This window comes from Capsicum annuum, chromosome 7, assembly GCF_002878395.1.
Source record: "Capsicum annuum cultivar UCD-10X-F1 chromosome 7, UCD10Xv1.1, whole genome shotgun sequence".
Taxonomy (NCBI): domain Eukaryota; kingdom Viridiplantae; phylum Streptophyta; class Magnoliopsida; order Solanales; family Solanaceae; genus Capsicum; species Capsicum annuum.
Genome location: NC_061117.1, coordinates 89,456,031 through 89,468,336, shown reverse-complemented (window position 1 = coordinate 89,468,336; position 12,306 = coordinate 89,456,031). Strand labels below are relative to the sequence as shown.

The 12,306-nt window shown below is 34.6% G+C and overlaps 1 long non-coding RNA gene across 1 annotated transcript; it reads right to left on the bottom strand.

Annotated features, from left to right (window-relative positions):
• Positions 1-379: 379 nt before the first annotated feature.
• On the bottom strand, positions 380-5,842 carry LOC124885589. Its single transcript, XR_007042821.1, has 2 exons — positions 1,247-5,842; positions 380-640 (listed from the first exon to the last, which is right to left on the bottom strand). It is a non-coding gene; the product is annotated as an uncharacterized LOC124885589 (long non-coding RNA).
• Between the last annotated feature and the right edge of the window lie 6,464 nt (positions 5,843-12,306).

Below are 12,306 nucleotides of genomic sequence, written 5' to 3'. Positions count from 1 at the left end.
AGGGTGTGACGATTGGTATATGACATACTCGGTGCATTTGTGAATATCACTAAGTTACAGGTGTGAGGATGAAGAGGAGAATTAAAGAAAAGGAGGCAAGGCAAGGTAGTATAAGGAAAAGAAAAGGAGGGTGTGATGCTGCTTTATGAGCCCAAGTAAATGACAAATCCAGCTACTACAAGGCAGTTATACCTATCAGCTTTCCTAAGCAATCTTACAAAAAATTCTTTCCAACTTCAAGATACATAAATTGTCTCATATATTTGTTTCTATGTTTTATTTTATGTTGTCAAAAAAGGTCCAAGGATATATCAGAAATTATTGAAGGAAGAGGGTTATCAATAAATTAGCATCAAACACTGGGAAACAATGAATATAAGTACAATTCAGTGCTTAAGCAAAAAAAAGCCATAAGAGACTTCTGTATAACATGGCAAAAAAAGGTACAGTGTGATACCTACATGGAAAATGAAATTACAATCAGAAATTGTAAGTATCCAAAACTTGTTAGTCCTTCAATCCCTTGAGAAGTTTGGAAGCCCATAGGCGTACACGACGCTTCAGTGTATAACCGACAAATATTCCAGCAACGAAGCAAATGGCACAGAACTTTGAGCAAGTCCACAGTGATACTGCTTGTCTACAATAAAAGATGTACATCTTTACCATGAGAGTGTCACCCATTTTCATTTGTCACATTTCTCGCAAAAGGAATTAACGAAATCCAACAAGGATACTAGACTAACAAAAGCTATAACGTACTTAGCTAGTTAGCTTGGGTTTCAAATGAAATAGCTTTAAAAGTTCAGCACAAAAAATGTGGAGCTGGCCATTGGTAATGATAGCTGGTGATAATACTAGATGTAAATGCAAGGATCCTCAATCTGGAGTCCTAGCCTAGATACACCTTTCTACCATATAGAGACATGTATTTAATGATTAATGACAATAAATCAAGATATCTCTATATTTGTCTGATAAAAACAACAACGTACCTAGTGAAATCCCACAAGTGGGGTCCGGGGAGGGTGGTGTATGCAGCCTTACCCCTACTTTTGAAGGTAGAGAGGTTGTTTCCGATATACCTCAGCTCAAGTAACGCATATCCAAAACAGTAAGAAAGGGAATTCAGTAATGAAGAAACCATATAGAAAATAGTAGAAAAAAGAACAGTAATGTAAAAATGCTCCCAGGCACATTTACCAATGACACACTCTCTCCTACTTTCTAGGATTGCAAAACTTACGTTTTCCGGTAGACTTGCCGGAATTGATCGTCTTTCTTTCAAACAATTCAGTTTTTACATCCTGTGATTACTATTTTTCTAAATTTCCTTCTTCTTCCTAGTTTAGGAACTATGGGGGAAATCTGAACGTGGATAGAATATAAATTGTCAACGGTCAAACCCAATGGGAGATAAGATTTTCTTTGTTTCAGATGATAAGTCCTTTGAAGTTACAAATATCAGTGATGATTTTCCCAGATGGTTCTCAATTACAGAATGCGGCAGTCGTTTCTCAAGTAACATCAAAATAGATGAAGATAACCTAAGGTGGGTCTTCGACAATCTCAAGCAAGCTTCCAAGGGTGCAGTGGATCTTTACAGGAGATTGCCGCGGAAACAACATGATATTCAGAGTGTACCAAAATTACAATGTTTACGGGAGATTTATAAGAACTGAGATTTGGTTGGGCGAGAAGAAATTGGTTGTGATAATTCCAGAAGCTGGACATAACTGGGGGTGGATAGATATTGCAGATAAGATTCTTAACTTTTTGGGTAAACGGAGGTACCCCAAAAAACCTTTCTTCACCGGCATCTCAACTGAGAACGTACTCCGTTACAACGAAGTTGCCGAGTTGGTCAGATTTGAGTCAAAACAATGATGTCAAAAATTCCCATCCTCTGAGCAGATGCCTTGTTGGTGTCTTGAACGATCCCTTCAACCAGAGCCCCAACTCCGAAGTGATACAAAAATGGTTCATCAATAGGTGAAAAATTACTGTAGGCCTCAAAAGTCACTCCATTAGCCCACAATCAATTGTTGTTTGAATTTTCGTCGAGGCAAGAAACCACTCGCATCAAATCTGGTGATTGGTTCTGGAATGGTAGGCGTCTATCTCTTGCTTGGTGGTTTCCCATGATCGGAACCTCCTCCGCAAAGTCGGAGCACAAATGGGTTAAAGCTTTTGGAATTCCTTTGCATGCTTGGTGTCCAGACACCTTTCGCAGACATTATTTGCTTGTTGGAGACAAAAGTTGTCAATTGGTCATCACAAATGATTCAACAAATGTGGAGCAATAGATGGGCTGGCTGGATCGAGCTCAAAGCAAGTGGCAGCAAGGGTGGGATAATAAATTTTTGGGATAAAAGGTTGTGGAATTGCATTGACAAACAGCAAGGTTCATACACTCTCTTTTGTATGTTAGAAAGTTCTCAAGAAGAATTCCGATGGTGCTTCACAAGTGTTTATGGCCCTCATTCTAATCTAAAAGGGAGGAACTATGGCTCGAGCTTGCCTCTATTAGAGGAATTTGGAATGAGCAATGGGTTATAGGTGGCGATTTCAATATATGCAGGTTTAAAAGTGAAATAATTGCATCTGAAGATCAAAAGCCATGCAAAGCTTCTCAAATACCATCTAAGATCCTTTACAAGGTACTTTCTATACTTGGTCTAGAGGAGAAAATTCTATTCAAGCATCCAGAATAGACAGGTTTTTGATCTCATCTGAATGGAGCGACACCTTTAAAGCTGTAAAACAAATTGCTCTTCCAAAAGTTATTATAGACCACAGACCTATGCTTTTGGAAAATGGGGATTGGGAAGGCAATCCTTCTTCCTATTTTAAATTTGAAAATATATGGTTGCAAGAGGAAGGATTCTTAGATAAATTTAAAGAATGGTGGCAAAACTACTCTATTGGGGGTAGTCCATATTTTATTTTATCTTAGACATTGAGGTGTCTTAGAATAGATATCATTGTTTGGAAAAGAGAAATCTTTGGCAAGCTAGAAACTAGAAAGAGCAAAGCACTGGATGAACTTATGGCTATTGAGCAGGCAACCAAAAATAGGCTTCCATCCCAAGCAGGAAAAGATAGATTTTGGTCCTAAAAATGGAATTACAACAGATTGCTAAGGCTGAAGAAGTGTCATGGAGGCAAAAAAAAATGAGGTGTTTATAGCTCAAGAAGGGTGATAGAAATACCAAATATTTTCAGAAGATTGCAAATTCCTATAGGAGGAACAATCAAATTGATATATTAAAGGTGGAAGATGAGATTATTAATGACAAAGATCAAATCAAGAATAAAATTCTCGACTTTTATCAAAGATATTTACACTGAAAAAGAGCAATGAAGGCCTACTGCAACCTTTGATAATCTAGGCAGCGTTACTTTGGAGGAAAAAGAATGGTTAGAAAGAGCTTTTGAAGAGGATGAAATTCTTCCAGCAATTAACTCTTGCGCTCCTCTGGGTCCTTACAGCTATACTATACCATTTTACCAGAAGACATGGGGTTTCATTAAAACTGATGTTTTGGGGGCAATGCATCACTCCATCAACACTATTACATGGTTAGGTACAACAATACTTCTTTTATTGCTCTTGTTTCAAAAAAAAAGATGTTATTGAACTTAGAGACTACAGGCCAATAAGCCTTATTGGCAGTGTCTAGAAAATTCTTGCCAAGAAAGACTTAAAACTGTAATTAGGACGCCGATTTCAGTGCAACAAAATGCTTTCATCAAGTTCACGTAAATCACAAATGTTGTTTTAATAGCTAATGAAGCTCTAGACTGGAAGCTCAAAAGTGGAGAGCTAGGTATTTTGTGTAAACTGGATATTGAAAAAGCCTTTGATTAAGTCAGTTGAACTTACCTCTTAAATATGTTGAGGAAGATGGGTTTTGGAGATAGGTGGATTAAATGGATCAAATACAGCATCACTACAGTCAAATACTCTGTTTTAGTTACCAGAAGTCCAGTTGGATTTTTTTTTCGCAAAAAGGCATTAGACAGGGTGACCCCCTCCCACCCTTCCTTTTTATTCTTGCTATGGAAGGCCACAGCAAGATGTTGGACAGAGCCAATCAGTTGCAGTGGATTGAGGGCTTTACTATGGGAAACAATGCAGATATCCCAATATCAGTTTCTCATTTGCTTTTTGCCGATGATACCTTGATAGTCTATGGTGCTGAAAGATCCAAAGTAGAACATCTTAACTTAACCCTTCTAATATTTGAAGCTATTTCAGGTCTCCACATCAATATGCTCAAGAATGTGATTTACCCAGTGAGTGTGGGGTCTTTATCAGCAACCTACTTGGGTCTACCTTTCGGGGCAATATAAGTCCAGCGATATTTGGAGTGGTGTTATAGAGAAGGTAGAGAAAAGGCTGGCTACTTGGCAGAGGCAATATCTTTCAATGGTGGTAGATTAACTCTTATCAATAGTGTCATGGATAGTATACCCACGTATCTCATGTCACTATCTCCATTGCCTAGTAAAGTCTTGAAGCAGCAGGTTAAAGTTAGGAGGAACTTTCTTTGGGAGGGTAACAATGAAGGGCTTAAGTTTCACTTAGTTAAATGGTCTAATATGGTTAGACCAAAGCAATAAGGGGGGTTGGGAATCAGGGACCTAGCCAAGCATAACAAAAACATGTTGTTACAGTGGCTATAGATATATGTAATGGAGGGTAATAGCTTATGGAAAGTAGTAGTTACAGCCAAGCATGGTAAACTAAACCACTGGTGTACTAACCAAAGTAATTCTCCACATGGGATAAGGCCATGGAAACATATATGAAAATATCGGGAAGATTTCTTTCAAGAAATTTCATTCAAAGTTGGGAATGGCCGAAAGTGAAATTCTGGGAAGACAAGTGGCTTGGGAATTTCCTTTTGCACATGATCCTGACTCTACAGTTGCACAAAACAGAGAGGGCAATCACTGGAATTTACTATACAGGAGAAACTTCAACGATTGGGAGCTTGAGAGCCTGTTTGAATTAATGGGTAGACTGAAAGATTCCAACATAACCCCTCAAGCTACAAATATCTTTTGTTAGGGTCCTAAGGCAAATAAATACAGTGTAACGGAAGGGTCTAAATTGCTGAATGCCCGAAATGATATCATAGATTTATGGCCATGGAAGCTTATTTGGAAAACAAAGTTACCGCCGAAGGTAATGGGCTGCAGTTGGTTGGCATTGCTGAATTCTTGTTTGGCACTCGACAATCTTTGTAGAAGAAATTTCCAGCTGGTTAGTAGATGTTTTTTGTGTCGGGAAAACACAGAATTAGTTAATCATCTTTTCTTGCATTGCGTAGTGGCTGCGGATATGTGGCATGTGTACCTTTCCCTCTTCAATTTGAAAGGGGTGATGCCTCAAACTATCAGATACTCAAGACCGTATGTATTTTTTGGTGCCTAAGGACAGAAAGGAACCGTAGGTGTTTTGATGGAATTTCAACTCCTATTCAAATTCTCAAGACCAAATGTTTGTTCAATCTATTTTGTTGGTCCAACCCGACATACATGAGTAGTTCTACTTCTACTGCTTACGTAGATTTCATTGGCTCTTTAACTCTAGGCTGTCCATAGTCATGTTAAGTCTTCTTTAGTTTTTTTGATTTAGTGGCTGGCTCCTGGGTTTTAACTTTTATATTGTAATGGATCTAGCATAACTACTTTTGTACTCTTTGCATTTGCTTGATACCGAAATGAAACAACTTACTTCAACAAAAAAAAAAAAAAACAAACAACAACCAGTATGACAAAGGAAGTAGAGGAAACAACATGTAAAAATAAAAAGATCGAAGAATAAGGTAGTAGGGGAGTACTAACAATACTACTACTAATACTACTGTAAAAACTATTCTATTTATTTCTCTTCCTCTATCTCATACTCATTTGACCCCTTTCCTTCGTACATATCCATTATTACTACATATTCCGAATACTAAAATTATCGAGCAACTCAAAAACTTATCTTTCTTTTTCTGCAACAAATACTAAGATCCATGAATTACAATACAAGAATCTAGGAATACTATGCCCCGGCAAAATACTTTTAAACACGAAAGCATATACATCTAAAGCAAGGTTCTTGATGTTAGTCGACCAACTTCCGCACCAATTAAGTTCAGATATCTTGGAGCAAACATAAATCACATCGCAAAACTTGGAAGGTTTCTATGAGTTCAAACCCCCCCCCCCCCCCCCCCCCCCCCCCCACCCAAAAAAAAAATTCCCTAAAAGCCTCAAACGCCACTATTTTAATGAATCAAATATAGGTGAAAAAGGAAAAAAATCATGTGTCACGCCTACTCTGTTCACTTTTACTTGTTTGAAGTTTGGTTAGTAAGTAGCACCAACAAAAGTACAATAGTTATTGCTTACATGAAAATAAAATTTACAACAATCAAAGAAATCATGAACGTTCATATTGTAGAAGTTACATATAGAGAACATACCCATATACACTCTCACACACCTTTTTCTTGGACATTAACCATAAGAAAATAGTTCAAAAAAGAAATACTGAATTAGTGTACAATTTTTTAAGCTCGTGTATGATAGTCCCTCTGACAAATGATCAACCTCCAAAAGCCTTCTTCATAAACTTGAAGTTGATATTATAAATAATAATATAAAGAACTATTTCAAATATGAAACAAAAAGAATACTCTTAAATATGAATCTCATGAAATAAAAAATTATGACTTTATATAGATAAAAGTGGAGGAGTATCAAAAGGTATCTTATATTTCATAATTAAATAATTGGATGTTATGAAAACTTAAATGTCATGAAGTTAATGATATTATAAAGAATAGAAATTTAATAGCTGATGGGTTATGAAGGTAAAAATTAGAAAACAAATAAAAAAAATTAAAATTAACTATTGAAGAGCAAAAATAAAAATAAATAATATATATATATATATATATATATATATATATATATATATATATATATATAAAGGGAGAGAAAAATGGACACTTTTCTTGAGCTGCGGAAATGATTTAAAAATCCCCCATATCCCCAAAATGACAAATCAATTTCGATTGAAAAAAGACAATATTTATAGAGGTATATATTATCAAGTTTCTTGATTGAATAAATAAAAGAAAATAAAAAGAACAAAGCAAAAAAAGGGTGAATTAAGAAAATGATATAATTATCATTAATAGCATTAATGATGGAAAGAATTAAATATGACTATTTTTAATATTTTATAAAATTTTAAGGTGAAATTTATGTCTTTTAAAATTGAAATAAATTCTAAAAAAGGACAAAAAAATTTGGAATAGTCAAGGTGCGCACAAGGTGGCTCGATAAATAATTAGGAGGATGGATTCAAGATTCTTACTTTGTGAGCTGTTCAAAGTGAAGGGCAGCGACATGGATGTTGTTGTCCCATTGTATTCTGGTTCTTTCCCAGTTGGACATATAATAGAATTTCTCAAAAGGCTGCATCAATGAGAGAAAAAACCAACAAATATAAGAAATGATAGCCTTTCTCTGATCATTAGCGAAGCCAAAAAGGATGAAATTCAAAATTGTTCAAGAACTTACTTAATGTTTTAGCCGTAAACCTTGGCACAGTAAAAGACAAGTCTTTAGAAAAAACCAACAAGAACCCCATCAAAATATACTCAAGAAAACGACAAGCAACAAAAGGGCAGCCCAACACACGAAATATTCCACGTTCACGTAGGGTTCGGAGAAGGGTCACACCACAAAGAATACAATATACGCAGGCTACCCTAACACAAGCATTTCCACAATCTAAATTCGTGATCTATAGGCCACGAGGAGACAACTTTACCATTGCTCCAAGACTCCAGCCGATGGCCCCTTTAAGTATGAGAAAATTAAGTAAAGATAAATGAAACTGAGGGACTTACAAATTAGTCAGTTGAGCTTTTTAATTCAAAAACTCATTTTTATACAAAAACATAAAAATTTTCTTTGTTTACAAGATTTTACTTTTTTGGTCAAATTGACATTACCGCTTGACATGTCATATATCTTCCTACCTTTTGACTCACTTTCTTTACTTTATCAAAACAATTAAAAATGACTATCACTCTAAAAAATCCATAAAATAGAGATAGCAGCAACAACAAAAAACTCTAATCCTATATAAAATCTACTTCTCCTTTTTATCCCTAAAAAAATCCCTAGCCCAAAACTCATCATCACCAATCTTCTCCTCTCTCTGTATTCCTCTGTGGTCTCCCTCCCCCCCAATAAAAACTTTATTTTCTTTCATCAATTCTTTCAATTTTTAATTTTTTTCTTTCATAAAATTAAATTGTGAATAGTAGAAATCCTCAAGAACTTGTTAATGATCTCCCCTTTAACACCAAAAAAGGGGGATCACTGTTTCTTCTGCTTTCTCTTTTGACTCTTGCAAAGAAGGTTGGTACTTTCGATACATCGGCATTGACCCTTAAACCACTCTTTTCTTTTTTTTTTTTTCAAAACTCAAAATCTTAATTTTTTTACTCCTTTATTTTGTTTAACTGAAAAAGTAAATTTTTTTTTTTTTAAAATTGAAGTTGCAAAAAAAATATGTTGCTTTACAAGCCAAACAAGAATCAAACCGAAAAAGAGAATCGGATTTTGATTAGTATTACGATTCTAGGAATTGTCGGTCCGATCCGATTTGTTGTTAATGAAGAGTAACTTTTGGCTGATTGTATTGATACTGCGTTGATATCTTAATAGTCAAGAATCAAATCTTCTTTCTTTATCTACTCAAATAAGAGATAAAGAAAGCAAATGAAACTTTGATTATTATTTTTTATTTTTTCTTAGAAGAATTGTTAATGCTACTTGGTGAAGAAAATAGGAGAAAATCGAGGATTATTTCAAAGAGGTGAAATTTATCTTTTTGTTGCTAGTATAACGTGTGAAATTAAATGATATTTAATGAATTTATTAATAAACAAATGGGTAGAATTGAAAAATGAATTAATTTAAAAAAAAAGCTCAAAAAATCAAAAAGTAGATAAATAGGAATGCTGAATTTTGAGGCATGCCACATCAGATGCCTCTAATATATATATTGATTAGTATTAGTATCCACGTGATGAACGGCCAATATATAAAAGAATTAATTATTATATATTAATATCATATTTTATATTCTTTTTTTAATTAACTTTTTGGTGAGACTCATCGACCTCTTTTATTCCAATTCAAATCTCTACAAAAAAAGTTTATTTCAAAGGAAAACTAGCCCAAAATAGAAAACAAAAAACTCTCCCTAAGAATGAAAAGGAAAAGTAAAAGAAAAGAAGAAGTAAACAAGCAAAAGAGGAAATCAGAAGCCTAAGTATCGAAGGTTCCGCAGCTGGCGATCCATCTTCTTCACTTCGATGGCAATTTGATAGCTAGTGGAAATCTCGACTCTAAGCTAATTTTTGATTTGTTGAGAAAACTAAGCTAAATTTTTAGCTGGAATCTTGTTTGAGTTGATTATTTTCTATTATTTTTTCTATAATTTTTAGGTAGGTTCCATCTCAAGACACCCCAAAAAGCTCTCACTGGGTACTATGGTAACCAAACCCTAGAAATGAAGAAACTTATTTAAGATATAGATGAGCTAAGTAGTCTATAAATCATCTCAGGTAAGAAATCCAGCTAGATCTGTATGATTGGTTCCCAGCAGAGAGTGACTATGTTGAAAAATCATTTGATACTAACTTCTTCTCCTTTCCTTTAGCAGAATGAACCTCCCAATGAAGTTAATACCACTATCAAAGGTCAAGAGTAAGAGATAAAATCAAAAGGTTTGTCTTCTAAAATAAATCCTCTTCTTGATGATATATCTACAATTCTTTTACAAGTCAATTTTTGTTGTGTTTATTTTGAGCTGCCCTGTGCATTTCTTATGTGCATTGTGTTCCCTTGTGTGATACCCTTCAGTTTTTGAAAACGTAGCCTTGGAATTTATTGTTTATCTATGTTTAGCAATTTTTTTACTCTAGTAGAAATATCTGCAAACTGAGTATACTTAATTGGTCCTGTAAAATAAACAATGTTAGCTAAAAAATCCACAACTTTATTTCCTTCTCGCATGGTGTGGGTGAAAGTTATACATTCCTTGTTTCTCCATTCTTTAATCCTTTTCACCTCCATGCTCCCTATCCATGGGACCTTTCATCTGGCGTCAATAATTTTATTTATTAGTAAAGAATTTATTTCCACTTTCAAAAGTAGTAATTATTGCCTCACACAATATTCAATACCCTTTTGAATAGATTTGGCCTTTGCATACAAGCTTGATGATCTAGGAATAGTGCAGGCACTAGCACAAATAAATTTTTCCTCTATCATTTCTAATACAAAAAGCCCAAGACGCACCATCGGTATTGTATTTGAATGCACCTCTTCTAAGAAATTGCCTGTTGGTAGGTATGCAAGTAACCCCTGACGTAAGACTTTCAAAGATATATACCATTAAAGGCTGGGTTTTAGGAATAGCATTTAGCCAAGGGTATTTCATCAAAGCATAGTGATATAGATTAAGATCTATATCATAAAATACCCGATTGCTAGTCATGTTGCCTCTATACACTACATTGTTTCTCCATTTCTAGATTTTCCATACAATAAAAACAACAATCTTTCTTAGAAGAGGTTTTAACTTTTATGCGCACTTGGTTTTCCACCATTTAACAATAGTATGCTTTATCTGAATAAAAGGCCCATGAACACCAGCAACTGCAACATATCTCCTCCAAATATTAGTAGCAAATTCTCTTGTTAAAAATAGATGCTCTATAGTTTCTAATTGAGGGTTTAAGTAACACCTACAGCTTGAAACTATAACAATTCCACATCTATCCACAATATAATCCATATGAAGCTTCTCTTTCCACAATATCCATAAGCAAAAAGATATTTTTCCTTCCTATTTCTTACCTTGTCCCAAGTTGCTTTGACTATAAATTCCCCACACTTAGATAAGCTCCACCAAGGTTTATCACTTTTGTTAGATATATCACCTAGAGGGAGATGAGTTGTGATATGCTCCACCACCTGCATAGAAAGATTTTGAACCAGAAGAGGGACATTCTATTGCCCATTATTTAACACACCACTTACTTTATCAATATTCTGATTTATAACAAAACCAACAGGTAAAATGCTAGCAAGTGATTCGAGTCTAGTTTAATTATCAAGCCAAAAACTTGCATTTCCTAACCTTGTCTCCCACCATATGTGACTTTTCATTAAATCTCTTGCTTCTAGCACCGTCTTTCATAAATGTGAGCCACCCTTCCATTGGACTAAAGTAGGATTGAACTTCTTGCAATATTTATTCCACATAAAAGTAGACCACAAAGTTCTAGAAGTTCTGAATTTCCACCATAGTTTTGCAAAAAGAGCTTTTGATCCTTCAAAAAAGGACCTAAATCCCAAACCTACTTTCTTTTTAGGTATGCAAACTTTCAACAAAACTAACAAATGTCTACTTATTCCTTCTTCTTTGTTACTCCAAAAGAACATTGCAAAAACTTTATACATTTCATTGATGGTAAATTTGGTTGAAGCCATAACTGAAAGCAAATATAAAGGCATACTTTGAAGGACACTTGTGATTAGCACTGCCTTACCAACATATGAAAGTAGTTTACCCTTCTAATTTTACAAATTGTCATTTATTTTCTTTATCTAATCATTATAGTACACCTTCTTCTTTCTATAATGAAAAATAAGACATCCAAGATATTTGAAAGGAAAAGTAAACTTGGAAAAACCTGTCTAAGTATCTACCTATTGTTCCAGAGTTGTAGAGCAATTTCTGTGCATATAGAAAGCACTCTTTTCTCTATTCACAAGTTGGACCGAGGTTTTTTCATAATGTCTAAGAATCTCCATGGTTATTTGAACTGATTATTCTTTTACAGAAGTGAAAATTATTGTATCATCTGTATAAAGCTAGATGATTGATCTTAGTACTCCATTTAGGAAGTCCAAAACCCTAATAATTGTTCCTATCAAGTAAATCGTTAAGTGCTCTTGATAGGACATCTGCTGTAATAATAAAAAAGGTTGGAGATAATGGGTCCCCTTGTTTGACACCTCCCGTGGAATTAAAAAATCCATGTGTTTGCCCATTGAAAAGAATTGAATATCAGTTATTATCAATCTCCATATCAGCTCTACGAAAGCTTCTGAAAATTCCATTTTATTAAAAACTTTACTTAGAAATAACCAAGAGACTCTATCATAGGCTTTTTCCATGTCCATTTTAATAAAAATAAATGATCTCCT